This window comes from Dermacentor albipictus, chromosome 1 (genome assembly GCF_038994185.2).
Source record: "Dermacentor albipictus isolate Rhodes 1998 colony chromosome 1, USDA_Dalb.pri_finalv2, whole genome shotgun sequence".
In the NCBI taxonomy this organism is placed as follows: Eukaryota; Metazoa; Arthropoda; class Arachnida; order Ixodida; family Ixodidae; genus Dermacentor; species Dermacentor albipictus.
Window position 1 is genome coordinate 379611747 of NC_091821.1, and position 18372 is coordinate 379630118.

Below are 18372 nucleotides of genomic sequence, written 5' to 3' on the forward strand. Positions count from 1 at the left end.
CTTTGCATAGAATGTTATGTGAACATTTAGATTGATAAACTGTTTAGTCTTAAGCAGACGCTGTCTTAATTCGTGACGTCATGGCAAGGTGAGTGTTGCGACCCGCCTCTTGTTTCTGCACCATGCAAGGCTCTGCTCGCTTAAAACTGACGTTCTTGAGTAATCCAGAAGTGAAATTTACCAATCCAGTGGATTTACCAAAATGCTACACAAACAAACATGCGCCACTGCGCGCGCGGTCGCAGCAGCAGCGTCACTGAGCGCATGATTTCCGGCTTCGGAAAGAACAAATAGAAGATGAACTCGTAGATTGACTAGCTGTGCGAAGTTGATGAATGTGCAGACTCTTTTCGAGTGAGGCACTGTGAATACTTCTACTTGTTTGGAGGGTGAGAAACCGCGGTCTCCTGTAAATCACTATTGTATAGGCAAATGTCACATATGGCAGACACTGTTCCTACGTTTTGTGCTCTACATGAGTATTCATGGAAAGCATATCAACCAGCGTTCTCTTCAGACGTTCCGTTAAGCCATTTGGTTGACGATGAAATGACACACGGAAATGGGCTCGGAAAGTGACTGCGAAGGGCGCCGCTTTCTCCAGCTTAGAAATACGATAACCTGCGCGTGGAGTGCACGCTCTTTTTCTGCATGATACACCATTAGGCAATATAGCGTCCGTTTTGCAAGCCTCCGTCTACCGCCTACGTAACATCTTCTGGTGGAGGTGTTGGGTACCCGCTACCTAGCCCAGATCACACCCCGCCTTCAACTATGCCCATCTCCTTGTGTCAATATAGCACCGCCACGGTGTGGCAGTGTGGTCTATCGGATACATCGTAGAGTGCTTCGTATGCCGTATGTGATCTGCGGTACCAAGAGTATAGTGTACAAGAATAACCAAATTCTGTTTTAAATTCATTTTAATTATGACTTACACCATAAAACAGATGGCACAAGATAAGATTTACCGAAGGGCACAAACAAGCGGCTGGTCAATGGCATACCTCCGCCCCTTTTTCATATGATCAGCATTGTTTGTCTACTTCTGCCGTTTTAATACGACAGCGTCAATGGCCCTGTGTCGCAACAAAAAACCCGCTGTCGACATTGGACGTCGCTTGGCGAAAAATCAATTTGACCGACAACCGCGCAGAGGCGTTACTTAACTAGTTGGATTCCTCAAAGTAAAACACGTAAGAAAAATCGTCAAGTACCACCTAAACATAACCCACAGACATGACAGCGTTGGACTTTAATTTGAATATACCATAAAACATAATTTTGTTACGCGGAAACTCAAACAGGGACCCCTTTTCCGAACGGCGTTAGCGCTCGGCTCCGCGCGTCTGCAAAAAGTACGATTGCGGGGAAGCGTGACAAGCAGTCAGGTATCTCTGAAATTTATCGCGTTCCACTCTTAAATGGGAAGCTTAAGCGCCCTCCAAACTGCTTAAAATCTATCTATCTATCTATCTATCTATCTATCTATCTATCTATCTATCTATCTATCTATCTATCTATCTATCTATCTATCTATCTATCTATCTATCTATCTATCTATCTATCTATCTATCTATCTATCTATCTATCTATCTATCTATCTATCTATCTATCTATCTATCTATCTATCTATCTATCTATCTATCTATCTATCTATCTATCTATCTATCTATCTATCTATCTATCTATCTATCTATCTAGTTAGCTATAGCTAGCTAGCTAGCTTACTTGCCCAGACTCAGTGCCCCAAGTTATCTACCAGCTTGGGCCACAAGGCATATGCTCGCGATGCCATGGTGGCTGCAGTGTTCATCACTCCAGCTCTGCCATCCGACTCTCGTCACGCCGTCATCGTCACGCCATATTCGTCATACAGTCGTCATGCATTCTTTGTCACACCGCCGTCGTGACACAATCGTAGTCATTCCGTCTTCATCGATCCTCGTCATGACGTCGTCGTCGTCTAACCATCATCGTCATACAGGCTTCGTGACAAAGTCGTCGTCACGTCATTGTCGTCATAGACTCGCCGTCATTATGCCATCGTCATTCATACGGTGTCATACCGTCGTTGTGATGCCGTGCGGGCGTTTCATCGTCCTAATTCTAATCTGCATTGTTGTCCTACACTCGTCGTCATTGTGACGTCATAATTCATACGTTGTCATATACCGTCGTCGTGATGTCATCGCGGTGGTTCCATCGTCGTAATTCTAATCTGCATGGTCATCGGACTCTCTTCGTGCTGCCTTCGTCACACGGCTGTCGTTGTACCATTATCTTCTTGCCGTCGTCGTCGCGCAGTCGTTTTACCATCGTCATCACATCAGTAACTTCATACCGTTGTCTCATACAGCCTTCATCATTCCATTGACGTCAATCTTGTCATCCTGTCGTAATCATGCTGTGGTCAATGTATGGTGATTATGACACCCTTGCCGTGCTGTCGCCGTCATTGTTATTGCATCAGACAGTGGCTGTCATGCACCGATGATCATGCATCGATCGTCAGATTGTCGTCATCGTGCCGTCGCCATCAGTACAGCTTCGTCGTTCGATTCTCGTGATGCCGTCGTCATCATGCAGCTTTCATAATGCAGCCGTCGTCACGATTTATTAACTCCGCATACATACACTCGTCGTTATCCCATTTTTGCCATGCCGTTGTCATGTCATCGTTGGCGCACTGCGTCGTCGTCATACAAAAATGATCATGCATTCGTTGTCATGCTGTTGTGGTGATGTCATCTCTGTGGTTCCGCCGTCGTCATTCTATCTTCGATATTCGGCTCTCTTCATGCCGCCATTGTCACGCCATCGTCGCACACAGTCGTCGTGACGCTGTCATTTCATCATCAACACTTAAGTCAGTAATCTCATTGTCGCCATCCCGTCGTCGTACATATCGCCTTCGTCGATCCATCGACGTCATTCCTTCTTCATTCCATCGTAATCATGCGGTCATCATTCCATCGCAATTATACCGCCGTCGTCTTCGTTTCGTCATCGTCTGACAGTCACTGTCATGCATCCGTTGTGATACCACCGTTGTCACCCATTGTGGTCGTGCCGTCGACATCATTACAACTTCGTCACCTGGTTATCGTCATACCGTCATGTCGGACCCCATCGTCGTTAATATACTTATCACCCCATTGTCCTCATGTCGTGGTCACACCATCGCCATCTAATCGTCGCCATGCCGTCGTCCACATACAGCCTTTATCGTTCCATCAACGTCAGTGCTTCTTCGTCCTTCCATCGTCGTGACTGTGCCGGTCTCATACAGTCGTTTTCATTCTCATGGGCGACATTGGCAAGCGAGTGCCATGGCAAAGTGAAACGACACAGGGGTATGTCGCATATAGCCGAAGCAACGTAAGTCTAAGAATCACAACTTCTACAGAGAGAGCGAAGTCATAAGAGAAAGGCAAGGAGGCTAACCAGGCTGAGCCCGGTCACATATTCTAAATAAACGTAACTTCACAAATATCGTGTGTCGCTACATTGCTCTAATACTAAACGCATTACTGTCGACAGACATCCCGAGATGAACTCCGCAGTGATTTATTTAACTTTATATATCTACCGCCATCTCATGTGCGCACGAAAAATCTACACATATTCTGGTATAGAATTTGAAACGTTGTAGTTCGGAAGCGGTAAGACTCTTAAAAGCTAGAATATTGCTCAGGAAGTAACACGCGCAAATACCAATTGCTAAATATACAAAGTACATTGTAAATAGCAGTAATCAGAGAAAGTGAGGGCATTAATCAGTTCCGATAACCCACCGTCGTTCTCCGCCTCCGTATAGGCCTAATATATATTCGACCATGCACGTTTCGACAGGCGCGAGCAGGCACCCATTCGTGGTTATTACGGATTCTGTCTCATTGACAGGCGGCGGGCAGTATGTTTTGCAACTGTTCTATATACTTTCGAGTCGGTGTTCTTTTCCTTTCATCCGTCCCTGCTATATAATGGCCGATACTGACGGCATGGCGAATAAGGTTCGTGGCTAAACAGAAAGCATTCGTTCGCGGTTTGCTCTTGTGCCGTATACGCTTTTTGGTCGCATCGGAATATACTGTATATATAGAGAAAGCTCCTTATTGAAAATGCACAGTGTGTAGCCAGCGTATTTTCGCCTACATGCTACTCTGCAGGGAATAGGACGAAGGAAAAGAAAGACCCTATAGAAGAAGGTGAGCAGAAGAAAAAAAAAAGGAAAAAAAAAGTAGTATTGTCCGATGCGACGCATTAGACGGCAAATGCAACAGAAAATACAATCACAGTCTTGATGAGACGACGTGCGTGAGTCGTAGTTTAGAAAGTAAACCGATTGACTCAATATATGAGAACAGGAAGTCCAGGGCTTTGCGGTGTTTTGATGGGCAAGGCCACGGATCCAGCATCCGTGACAATGTCAAGGCACTGGATGCTATCTCCTCTACACATTCGAAAGTATATCCCTGGAATAGTCCAAGAAGAACATGCCTCAAGCCGCTGTTTTAAAGACAGCACTGGCCTAACTGAGCGATAAGCACCCACTAAGCGAGCCGCTGCCACGTCGGGACCGTAAGGCCAGATCGAGACAAATACGCAGGCTAGTATTACGTGCCACTTCAAAGCTTTCCTTATTAGTTGGGGATAGTCGCTGCAGGATAGGAAGGCTATAGCGCAGGAGGCCATCAACATAAGCATTATGCATGAAGCATCACCATCGACCGGCAGTCGCTACACTACCGGGGTCAAGCAAGAAAACTAATAATTTGGGATGCGCCGGAGATTCTCCCCCGTAACATTTTCACTTCCGTTGTTCAGGAGAGGTTACGATCGATCAAGACACCGAGAAAGCGATGCGTCCGTATAAAAGGAAGGGCTGGACCACCAAGTATCAGTGGGTAAAAAATTAAATTATGTAGCTTTACGTGCCAAAACCACTTTCTGATTATGACGCACGCCGTAGTGGGGGACTCCGGAAATTTCGACCACCTGGGGTTCTTTAACGTGCTCAGTGGGTAGCCATCCATGCGCTTGCCGAGTAAAGGCCACAGCAACGCTCTTCTCTGGCGATAGATCTATAGCCCCCGCGATGTGAGATACGATGACATGATGAAAAGCGCTCGCTGTAGTCGCTGCTGAGTTACTCGAAGAGATCGTGACGCACTCCATATACAGATGTCATCAGCGTACAGCGTGACACGTGCCCCAGTTGGTTGACTCTTTTTCAAGTGAACGAGAAGGTTGTTGAATAGTCAAGGGATAAGTACTGCCTCTTGTGGAACTCCTTTTTCAACGACATAGCAAGATGTCAGACCTTCTGGAGTTACCGTACAAACCTGCCGTCCTTCGAGATAGTTGGATAGCCATGTATAAAGGCGTCCTCCAAGGCCTGCTGCAAGGGCCTCAAGAAATGAGTGACGCAAAGCGGCATCGAAGACGGCTTTGATGTCAAGGGAGATGACGATTGGAATATGTCCAGTAGTTAGATGCCCTTTTACAGAGGAAATCAGGGATATTATATTGTCCAGTGCTGATCTATTCTGTCGAAAGCTATTCATTTCTTTGGGATAGATGGCTCGCGTTTCAAGGAACCATGTCATTCGCTTTTAAATATTTTGTTTTCCATTAGTTTCTCAACACAGCTGAGCAGAGCGATAGGTCGGAAAGATGCGTAGCTGATCGGCTGTTTCCCAGGCTTGATGACAGGTACAATTTTAGCGAGTTTCCATTCTGCAGGCACCGTACCACTTGTCCACAAAGTGCTCTACATTTCCAGCAGTCGGAGACGGCAGTGGCCGGAAAGGTGCGCTATGGCTTCATCGAGGCTGGGAGAAAGTTCTTCCATGGTGAAAGGGAGGTCCATTGCATCCATAGACGTTCGCGGAGGTTGTCTGTCATCCGGAGACACGGTGCATGTACCGGGAGGCCCAGATCCTAAAATAAACCTACAGTATTCTTCCGCAGTTTGTTTCACGGTTAGTCCTTCGCGTAATGAGAGCGCGATGAAAGCGTATAACTGCTGGGCTGGCATCCGCAATCGTATGATGACATGCAAGATAATAGCCACGGGTTTACGTACATCCAGCGTCGCGCAGAAATCTCTCCACCATTGTCGACACAATTTCGTGAGATAACGTCGATCTCATTCGACGCTGTGCTCGTCAAGAAGCACGCAGATCTTCAAGATCTTTACTACGCAGTATTTTTCGCTCCGCACGTCTTCGGATAGCGCGAAGGTGCTCATGCTCTTCATCATCATGAGGAATGTCGGGGTGCTGACATATAGTACGCGATTAATAAAGGGAAAATTAGACATCCACCCAATCGTAGCAATTGCTACAAAGGAAACCCATATACGGTTCCTCGAAAGAAAAGCCGCGAAGTTCCCTCCACCTTGCGGGTTTCCGCAGAACTATTACGTCAAGTAGTACGCGACGTTTTCTTCAGGCAATGGGCTATTGTCGGCACAAGTTCGTTGTCTCCAGTTGCAGCTGTAATAATCTGTATAGCTGTTGAGGCGCGCTGGTAAATGCTATAAAATGCGGGCAACGTAAAACGTCTAGGATACGTACGGATAAAGAAGTGTCCATAGATACGATGGGATTACACTAAATGTGCTCTAACCGCGGTAACAACTCTGTCAGCGACTTGAGCAAGCTATTTGCAACGAAAGCACGTCAATTTCATCGACGTGACACCGATTGGCCACTGCTATTGGCCGTATACAGCGTGGCGTCATGGGGAGAGTACGATGACGTATACTGGGAGCTCTTCTCCTATATTTCGAGGTTACAGCGGGCGACAAGTCAGCGTTGTTTAATTTCCACATTTCTCTTTTCTCTTTTCAACCTCTTCGATAAACAGGGAGTAGATCTGGGGCGATAAAAATAATCGTAACCTTAAACAATGTGCTGCAGAGGCCCTAAAATCCTGATCCAGTGATGACGTAGACGATAAAGGAAATAACGTCAAGGAAGGCAGCATCGGAAAGCTCGCTTAAAGCTGTTGTGTTACACTCTCTATTAACACTCTATTAGTTAATGGGTGTAGTGCCGTTGCGAACATGCACTACACCCATTTCAAGATTGTGGCTAGTATCATCTCCAACCAGTCTGCTTTGCCGGTTGACATTTCATACTTACACCCACTCTGGATTACAGGAGAGCCAGCAATTCTTTCGCCTCTTTTGCTGTCTGTCTGGCGCAGGAAACATATTTATCACATTGAAAATTGGAGGTGCTCTTGCGTGAAATGAACTCGCCTTTACTGTAAAGACAAGTCGTAGATACGAAGAAAACAAAAAGGAACAAAGAAGATTGTAATTGCACGTCCCGTTGAGGCCTCACATCACGCCATGTTTTATTGCATAAAGTACGAAATTTGCGCAAAAGTTAGTGCGTCGTTCGGGCGTTTTCCGACGCTGTATTATACTATGACGGTCTCCTGATACTTAATAAGCGTCCATCCAAATTGCGGTCATAAGTTAACTTAAGAGAGCTTCGAACGCTGCGCGCCGCATTTCGAGCTTGTTCTTTCGAAACTCTGTTAATTAACCTTCCTTAAACAGCCGCAAAATGGTTCGATCGCCGCCCCAGAAAGCGCAGTAAATAAGAGCAGTTACTAAAGTTCGCGCCACATAAAAGAAAGCGAAAATACACGGTGCCAGGATCATTATCGAGGTGGTCGATGAGGGCTGCTGCACACGTGGTGAGTAATTGGCCTGGCTGCTTTTGTTGGATATAAACCAACGCTGACTCGGTAAACGGGAGTAAAGCGCAACAGCGCCGCCATTGAAGTAGTCATGTTGACTGAAGACTGAGCACTTTTATAATGTCACTCACTTAAGCATGTTCTTATTGTGATGACCAGTGACCAAGTCAGTGGCTTCGCCAAATAGTAGGTCATAGAGTAAGACTCGAGGAGTGCATTCCAGTAGCTGTCCCCACCCAGACTACTGCGTTTGAATTCATATACCTAAGAGGGAACCTTCCAGTGTGTAGCGACATGAACTGTGAAACAGCGGCGGTTGTTTTGAACGTTCATTAGTCTTCTTTGAGTCGTGTTTTCCTACGCTGCTTTATACGTTAAGGCGACTGGTCAACAACTCGCCTTTACTGTCGACTTTGCTGAGTGCATAAAGATACCCACGTGTTGTAACGTATTCAGGACAACATTAAGAAACATTCGACAGAGAGGCTCTTTCCTTTTGTTCTCTTTTGTCTCCGCAGCAGAGGCACCCCTGCTCTACACGACTGGCATCCGCGCAGGTATTCGCCACCCCGTACACACATCGCGGAGTGCGCTCTTCGAATAGTTCGCGAGCGCGTAGACTCATGGTGCGGCGCGCGCCTGGGTACCACCCGCCGCCACTTTGCGCTGTTAACACCGTTTCATTTCCTCCCTCCCGTTCTCCCTGGCAGGTCTGTTCGTTTACATTTTTTTACTTCTTTGCAGTACTTCGTTGCGGCGCTGGCAGTCCTGGATCGCGGCGGCCCCCACCTAGCCACTCCACCGGTTCGCCTCAATACGGGAGGGTGAGAGGCAAGTATAGATGGAGTGGAGGGAGGGAAAGGGGGTAGCTAAAAATACGCTGGAGAGTGTCAGAGGCTCCGCTGTTGCTTCTGCTGCATCGACGACCATCGCAACCTTCGCAACCGGCGAGCTTCCCCCGACCCGCAGCTCTCGGGGGAGCTCCCTCCGCGCCGAGCTGCCTGTCGTCTACCTCCCCCCTCTACCAACCCCATTTTGGCTGGACTTACACGAGCGTGCTGCTCTCTCATTCAGGAAATCGGCGGAACAAGCGGGTTAACCTGGCTGCCGGGTCACACAAGGTAGTAGCGGCGCTTTTGGAGAGCCGGGCGCCGGTCGCCAGTGCAAGAGCGGTCTTCGGAAACGCACACCACTCGAAGGAGTCGTACCCGGTGGGCGGTAACCAATCGGAGCAGCCGTTGCTGCGAATGGCGTCAGGGTAACCCGTCGCTTTGGCTGCGATTAAGTGCTTGGGTTGTTTTCCTGCTACTTCCTAGAGAGAGATAGAGAGAGAGAAACAACGGAGTGCGCGTGCATTCGGGGCTAGGTTCGTGAGAGATGGCAATCAACGCGGCCGTAAAGTGACGAAAGATAATGACGGAGGCGTTGCCTCTCTCTGTTCTCTTCAATCTTCCCTCGAGGCCCTCGACATGGCGGCGCCTGCCAAACGTGAATGTGAAGAACGTGTCCCACGTGACCATGCGTTAGAATTCGTGACGTTGTGTGCTTCCCTAGCACTAGACGTGCACATAGAAGCAGGCAATGCTGTTGAAGCCTCTTTGACGGTTGCAGCCTTCCTTGACTGTCACCACAGCGAGGCATTGCTTGCTTGTTTCTGTCTAACCATATATAGTGAACTCACCATTATTTGTGTATCCGACCCCTTTATAGAACGTTCTTCTTTTTTAAACACAAAATTGTTTTATGCCGGGCCCCATCGAGAATCTGTCCGGTGTACGTACGTCACGCAATGATAATCACCCGGAGTCACACGGAGCCCATGGGCTTCGTGTAAGCTTGTTTTACAGTGAAAGCTGTATATGACTAACCTTCCCTAGCTTTTCCGGCGTCCGGCAACAGAAACGAACTTAGCGATTTGGGTTGCGCGTTTTCCGAACCACAACGACCTTCACGGCTCACCATTCGCTTGCCAATCCTGCATCACGGAGGAACCTTAGGAGGAACCGAAGCACCTCCTTCCTAAATATTCGATGTCTTCGCGGGAACAAAATGGTAGACAGTCACTTTAGCATACGCTATAGAGGATGAAGGCGAAAGCCTGCGCGCTCACGAGACATTCATTACGTTGCTTGACATTTTCATTCAATTGCGTTGTTACTTCCTATTACGTGCTCTAGAGCTCTCCCAAGGTAGTGCATTCGAGCGCCTTAATTAGCTCTGTCTTAATTACCCGTGTCGTAATGAACTTAGCCTCAATTAACACGAAATGCAGTTTGTTCGACTCTGAACCTTGACGATGTCAATTGGAATCCAGCCTGGAAATATTCTCGCTTCCAAGTAGGTTTGATTCCCACCAAAGGTCGTGGGTTCGAGTGCCTTAATTAACTTTGCCTTAATTAACACCAAATGTTGTGTTGAAGCTTCTTGTTCGCCTCAGCTTCACGCTTTCTTATAAAGAAATTGATGACCTAATTCACCCTGAGTAACACCAGAGGTCGTATAGGTTCGACTCGCTCAAAGGTCGAGGGTGCGACTCCTACTAAAGGTCGTGGGTCTTAATTGAAGTCGCCTTAATTAGCACCACAGGTCGTGAGTTCGACTCCCTATGAATTTTGGTGCCATAATGCCGGACATCAGATTTTTCGACCCATTAGCCATCTAAGGCTTTCACTTTAATAGCACTTGCACGTGAGTACAGTTCTGTCTTGCGCTTGAGTTCATGTATTAATATGTTACGTTCTGCTTCAAATTCAGGACACTTTAGTATGTAATGTTCAAGGTTACCAAGAGCTTGACAATGCAGACGCGACGATGATGGGCGAAGTCCTGTCTTGCACCGCCGAGCCGAAGTTTACGCTGACCCTGCACGGAGGGGATATAGAAAAGCGGCATCAGTTCTCTTAAGTCCTTCAAGTACACAAGGTTGATAAGGTGGGGACCACAATGAAAGGAAGTGGCATAAGATGTCCTTTTTCGTGTTTCTTTCTGCGTCCTGAGGAGCCTTCTTGTAGGCTTGAACTGCAGCGCTTTGCGCGACAGACTGTCAGCGGCCTTGTTGCCGGCTACTCATGGGAAGGTATACGCACTCGAACATGATGGTAAATCCGACTTTCTGTAATTATTTAACGACGTGCAATGCACGTTGATTGCACTTGTCGAGGGGAAACACGCGCATGTAATAGTTGTAGCGCAGCCTTGCTGTCTGAAAAGAAAACTACAGGCTGTGGCCGATAAGAATTCAGTTCCCGTCAAGCGGCTGCAATGGCAACACTTTCACGTGCCGCATGTAAACGACACAGCGCGGTCAAGTCGTGCATCCCATGTGAGGTTGAGGGTCGGCATCATGTACGCCGATGTGCTAGCTCCATTCTCTTTGTCAACGGAGCCGCCGGTGTACAACTGGAGACGTACGTCATACATTTTGTCGAGGTGCATGTTCTACCACCTTTAGCTTTAGCTCTGCCACAGATGTATAAAGTGCTTGGTGCGAGAATGTGCGGAATGGCAAGTTGGCATTCCACACTCTCAAACGACCCCGCGGTAGCTTCTTAGGCTCAACTTTTTTTAGAAAATTGCAGGTCAAGTACACTAGTGTGTCGAGTGCCACAAAGACGCTGTATTCCGTCCGCCTCCGAAGTCTCTTGCGTAGCGCTCTTCCTGTCTGAGTCTCGCTGAGGCGGTTGAATTGCAAGAGCAGGCGTTGAGATGCAAGGAGGCGGATGGAGAACGACTGTGACTCGTGCAAAACCTTGTTGCTGCTAGCAGCTGTCCTACGAATCCCAAGAGCTGACCTGGGACCTTCCCGATGTAGCGACGCCAACCAACCGCACTGGGAGTTTGATGGTGATATTAGCGGCAACTGGAAAAGTACGCGATTCACCACCCATGCAGTGGTATGGTATGGTATGGTATTCCTTATGCGATGGGGCACACCCACTGTGGGGGATTGGCCAGGATTGGGATGAAATTAGGCTACCTTTATTAAAAACTGCAAATGGTAAAGCTAACTGGAGGAAATGAACAAAAGTAATATGTTTAGGAATTCAATACAATCTCTTTGTAGCAATTATAAAATCCTCCACGGTTGAGCAAATATCCCTGTGGCACTGTCCAAGAGAGGAGGCCCCGAGTGTAACTTCATCATCGAAGAAGGATGCAACACAGTGCATGTGTAAATATATGCAGATGATATCTGCATTTGGCTATCCGGATACCAGCATAAAAGTCCATGGCAATTATGGATCAATAGGCTCTAGTGTCTGTACAGGCCTATACCTGTCATTTTTACTGCATGACGCTGACATTGTCTTGTTATGTAGAACTTTAACGCTTGCTCTCCTGTCCCTATGATGTTCAGAGTACGTTTTTTTTTATTTTTGGTATTGGGTCTATCCTGAAATTTCTGTGGTATAATAGTTGAACTTTACATACGAAGGTGTGTGTAGATCCATATCGGATCCTCAGATCAGTTTCGGATAGCCTCTCAAGCTAGGCGAGTTTTTGTGCCTCGGCCAGCTCCTCTAGGGTATTGTGGATTCCCAATTTTAGGAGCTTCTCATCAGCCGTGCATCTAGGGAGGTGAAGGGCTGGTTTGTATGACTGTCTAATAAGGCAGTCGATTTTCTTCTTTTCAGCCGGGTAGGGGCTCAAGTGAGCAAGGGAATGTACTATCCGGCTCAGGACGAAGGCTTGGACAAGTTGCCTGAGATCCGATTCCTTCATGCCTTGATGTTTGTTTGCTACTCGCTTAATTAGCCTGTTTGTTTGGCTAACGCACCCTATGACTTTGTTCAGGTTGACTGCGTTCGTTCCGTTGTATTGTACTTGCATCTCAGGCACGTACCCAGAATTTTTTTTCGGAGGGGGCCCACCACCTCCATCATCATCGTCAGCAGCAGCAGCAGCAGCAGCACCATCATCAGCATCATCATCGTCATCCTAATCGTCATCGTCATCATTATCATCCTGTTTTATGTCCACTGCAGGACGAAGGCCTCTCCCTGCGATCTCCATTTACCCCTGTCCTGCGCCAACAGATTCCAAGTAGCTCCCGCGAATTTCCTAATTTCATCGCTCCACTTAGTGTTTTGTCGTCCTCGATTGCGTTTTCCTTATCTTGGTACCCATTCTGTAACCCTAATGGTCCAACGGTTATCTAACCGGCGCATTACATGACCTGCCCAGCTACATTTTGTCCTCTTGATGTCAATTAGAATATCGTCTATACTCGTTCGCTCTCTGATCCAAACCGCTCTCTTTCTCTCTCTTAACGTTATGCCTAGCAATCTTCGTTCGATCACTCTTTGCGCGGTCCTTAACTCATTCTCATGTCTCTGCCCCATATGTCAGCACTGGCAAAATGCACTGATTGCGCACCTTACTTTTCAATAATAATGGTAAGCTTCCAGTCAGGAGCTGGCAATGTCTGCCGTATGCGATCCAACCTATTTTTATTCTTCTGTGAATTTCCTTCTCATGATCAGGGTTCCCTGTGATTAATTCACCTAGGTAAACAGTACTCCTTCACAGTCTCTAGTGGCCGACTGGCGATCCTGATCTCTTGTTCCTTTGCCCGGCTATTTATCATTATCGTCATCTTCTGCATATTAATATTCAACCCCACTCTTACACTCTCTCTGTTAAGGTCTCCAATCATTAGTTGTAACTCGTCTGCATTGTTGTTGAATAAAACATGTCATCGGCAAACCGAAGGTTGCTGAGATATATGCCGTCGATCTTTACTCCTAAGCCTTCCCAGTTTAATAGCTTGACTTCTTCTAAGCACGCAGCGAATAGCTTTGGAGAAATTGTGTCTCCCTGTCTGACCCATTTCCCTATAGGTATCTCCCTGCTTTTCTTGTGTAGAATTAAGGTAGCTGTAGAACCTCTGTATATATTCTTACGCGAAGGACGAGCCAGTAAGACGAGAAACTATTTACTGATTATATTTACGACAGCGGTTGCAGCGCTGACCGGTTAGATTCACAGCGCGAGCCCAGTTCGTTCTTCCTCCTCTTTTCTGGAGTGATGGCGCCCACGCACCTCGTTCAAACAAACAAATACCACACGCATGTAGCAATATTTTTCAAGCTTTTTACGTAAGCGTTCTGTAGTCCTTGATTACGTAGTGCCTCTAGACTGCTGGTATCTCTACTGAATCAAATGCATTTTCGTAATCTATATAAGCCACATAGAGAGGCTTATTGTACTCTGCAGATTTCGCGATAACCTGATTGATGACATGGATGTGATCCATTGTAAGGTATCTCTTCCTGAAGCCAGCCTGTTCCCTTGGTTGACAAAATCCAGTGTTGCCCTTATTCTATTGGAGATTATTTTGGTAAATATCTTATATAATACTGGGAGCAAGCTAATGGTCCTATAATTTTTCAATTCTTTAACGTCTCCTTTTTTGTGGATTAGTATAATGTCTGCATTCTTCCAGTTTTCTGGGACCCTTGCAGTCGATATACACTTCGTATAAAGAGCCGCCAGTTTTCTAAGCATTATGTCTCCTCCATCTTTGATTAAATGGACTGTTATTCCACCTTCTCCTCCCGCTCTTCATCGTTTCATGTCTTACAGCGCCCTTCTGACCTCATCGCTAGTTATAGGAGAGTTTCTGTATCCTGTTCATTACTGTTTCTAAGTGAGGTATCGTGACTCCTCTGGGTACTGTATACAGGTCAGCTTAGAATGTTTCCGCTGCTTTTACTGTATCTTCGAGATTGCTTATGATATTATCCCTCTTATCTTTTAGTGCATACATCATGGTTTGTCCTATGCCAGGTCTCTTTTTTACTGATTTCAGGCTGCGTTCATTTTTTTACGGCTTCTTCAGTGTTTCTCATGTTATAGTTTCGAATATCAGTTATTTTCGCCTTGTGGATCAGTTTTGACAGTTCCATGAATTGCGTAACGCTGTGCGGCTGCCAGTCCCATACAACCGCGTAGAGCGCAGGACTGCGATTCTAGACGTACTGCGCTCACCGAGAAAGGTTAGAAAAACACCCACATAAGCACAGCAATGAAGTGGATACGTGAGGCGGTTCGACCGATAACTGTAGAAGTGTCATTCAAAGCAAGTAATTATTCTCCACTTCCGGCGGCGTTTTCTCTACTTCCTTTTTTAAATAAAAAGATGTTGATCCATAAATATTCTCATAAACAACGGTTAACATTTTTATTATTCGCTTTTGCTTACAGTTTGGTTGTTGCGTTGGCTCTCTCCCTTAGTAGATCGCTTAATTTCTAAACTCCTTGCGATTTTTGTATCCGGTTTCCAATTTTGCACGAAAAGTGCTATACAATTAAGGAAAAACAGACGAGGTAACTGGCGACAGTCATCTTGCTTATGGGTTTAAGGGTTATTGCAGGGTTTCATGATGGACGCTCTTTCACATCATTTTATTTCCCACCTTATCTAACCCATATCACGTGTATATGATTCCGGGCATCTGCCAGCGTCGCGGCGAGCCGTAACTCAAGGAAATAATGAAGCAAAGGGAAAAGTTAAACGCAATTGGTGTTTTCCCCGGCCGCAACTCGTTCCATGAGAGTACAGACCAGCTGAGTAGCAGCCGCATCCCTCTCCTGGTCCCAGGATCAGCCTAAACAAAGAAGGTTGAACTAACAAAAGCAACAGCTATATACGCGTGACGGTTGAATAGATGGTGACAACTGAGCGCATCTCGAGTTAACCGCGCGGGTGCGGAATCTATGAGAAAACTGTCCTTCACATTACAAGAAATGCCGATAACTACCGCCATCTAAAAGGAGTGAAAAAGGCAGCATAAGGCTGACCGATGAACAGCTGCCAAGTCTCAACATTAATCTGGCGGCGCTTTAGGAATGTGTGAGGAGTGGTGGCGTGGGTGGGGAGGTGTGGGGGGTATGCCACTTGATTTCGGGGGGGGGGGGGGGGGGCCTGGGTACGTGCCTGTTGCATCTCCAGGATTCTAAGGGACTGTACTTCCTGCCCTTATAATCCCTTATAGCCCTTATAATCTGAAGTTCTGACTTTTGGCGGGAGCATGAGAGAGCTATTTGATTCGCATGATACGACACTCGGTCTGCTCCTGCTTGTAGTGTTTGTAGGTATTAGGAAGAGACGTCTTCGTTTGAAGTGATCTAAAACAAACACAAACACACACGCACGCTAACGCTCGCCCGCACGCACAAAAGAAGTAGAAGAAGAAGAAGCAGAACGCAGTCGACAGGGCGTCAACGGAGCAGTCCCCCACTTTTCCGAGCGGCAGAAAGGAGAGGGCGGAGGCCAAAGTGCCCGGCGTGAAAAATCCATTAATTTAGGACCGTTTCTCGTAACACTGGAGAGGCCGGTGACGTATAACTAGGCGTGAAGAAAACTTGTTCTAATGACAAGCGCGCGTGACAGGTGCGCCCCCAGCTAGAAAGAAAGAAAGAAAGAAAGAAAGAAAGAAAGAAAGAAAGAAAGAAAGAAAGAAAGAAAGAAAGAAATGAGGAGCGAGCTAGAAAGCCAGCTACGGGGACCGCCTCTGAAAGGCCGCAAGCAGTCAAATAAGACATAAATGTTAAAAAAAGAAAATATGGGCGGAATGTGGTGGGATCAGGTGATTGCGCCGTTATATTTTGTACAGCTTCGATGACAAGAGCCTGGAAAAACAAGTAAAAAGAAAGAAGCGCGGGGCGTTAATAAACGCAATTTCTCATGGGGAAAACTTAATGACCATCATTAAAATACCCTAGCATACTGCCCATGAGAAATTCCAAAATGGCCGGACGCCAGGTGCACGCGTGTGTAATCGCGTTAACTGGCGACGGAGTGGCTTCGGCGGACCTTCATTAATTGGTGCACGGCATGACAAGGCATGGCGCCGGTTGGCGTGAAGAGTGTGAATCTTCACCCCGACGGCTGTCGCCAGCCTCCTCCGTTTCTCTGCAAAAACGAGAGCTCACGTGTGCTGCTTTAAGCTGACGAGTATTTAAAGGGACGCTATATATACAGAAACACGTAAGTTTGGACCAAAAGGGGTATACGCTTTCAAAATTTTATTTTTTTACAGCTGGCAGGAAAAGATTTGTTTTTAGTGGGAAAAGAGAGAGACAGAGGAAAGGGCAAAGGCAGGGAGGTTAACCAGAGAAAAAGATCCGGATTGCTATCCTACGCTGCGGAGAGAGGCGAGGGGGAGGTAAAGTGGTAACAAAGTATAGATAAAGAAAGAAAGGAGCATAGACACACAATCACAATCGGTCACTGTCACCGCATACTGTCATCGCACAGCACAGTAACACTTGCAGCACTATGAACATCTGTTCACTCAAAGGCCAAACATCCCCGTTATGAATATCGCGCCCGGAGTATCTGCACTCGTACGCCATACTGGAGCACTTTGCGACTTCATTGTGACGTGCCGAACAATATTTTCTCGTATTTGGGCTGGCTTTGGCACATGAAAACTTCTCGAAACTTTCTGCATTGAGTCCTCCTCTCCTTTATAATTCCTGTTTTGCTTACATTGATCCAACAACCTGTCGATAAATTTCAAAGCTTTTGTACCGTGCTGCTTTTGAATTGTCTTTCTTTTTCTTCATTTAATTGTTATGAAGTGCTGTACTTTGCTGATTGTGCTCCCCCCTTATGTATTAAAGGATGATGAATGATGATGCTGAGGTAGTCCTCTTTTACCGATAAACATTTATGACGAGTACACGCTGTCAAATCCATGCGATGTCGACAAGTTTGTGCGGAAACATTAAGGGGGTGTCGTCAGCAGCTCCACGTTTTTGCGTATTTTCTGGCTTAATTTTCCAAGCCTTCACTGAAGTCATGAGTGGACTCTTCAGTATTATATAGAAATTTATGGTTGTTCAATTGCTAAATCGAGCTGTTTGGCGTTTTATTGTATGCGAAACACGATATGTATTGTTTAAGTCACATTCAATGTACTTCTGACTGTGCCCTGTGTTACTACGGCGCCAGGAGCCAATTAGGCCAGACATGTTTCTTTTCGTTTAGCTCCTGTGCCACGGAGAGAATAAAATGTCACGTATTGTCAGAATCAAAGAGAACCAAATTATGCAGCTTATATTATTATTCCTGTTTAATCATTGGTTGAGTCTTTAAATCTTCATGTTTATCGTAGCCCCACTAAAATGGCCTCAAAGGTATGCAGCCGGAATCGTTGGCAAATCTACATAGGACTTCCCACCGTCACGCGTCTCTTTCTTTCCTTTTATTTATTTATTTATTTATTTATTTATTTATTTATTTATGCAGGTACAGTTTCATGGAATGCACAATACCACAGAGATATTCAGCTCAGCTATTCAGCTCAGCTATAGGCAGCCACGTGTAACAGGTGGAGCTGACGACGGGAACAGTTTTGAAGGTTGTGAAATCTCACGACAATTTTGGATTCTCCGGAATAATGAAGGCTCAAGCTAACAATACTTTCGACAAGTTTCGACAAATTCATAAATTCAGCAAGTTGATTTCTGAGTACATTTAGCCTAAGAATAGCCAAGAAAATGAAGGACAGAGTGATTGAAATTTGGGCTAGTTAGGCGTCTCGTGCTCCTATGGGTTTCCATGGTGTATACGCGTGCACGCACAGTCGTTCTTCGGAATTATAGGGGAAATAGACGGTTTGTTTCTGTTTTTTTTTTAAT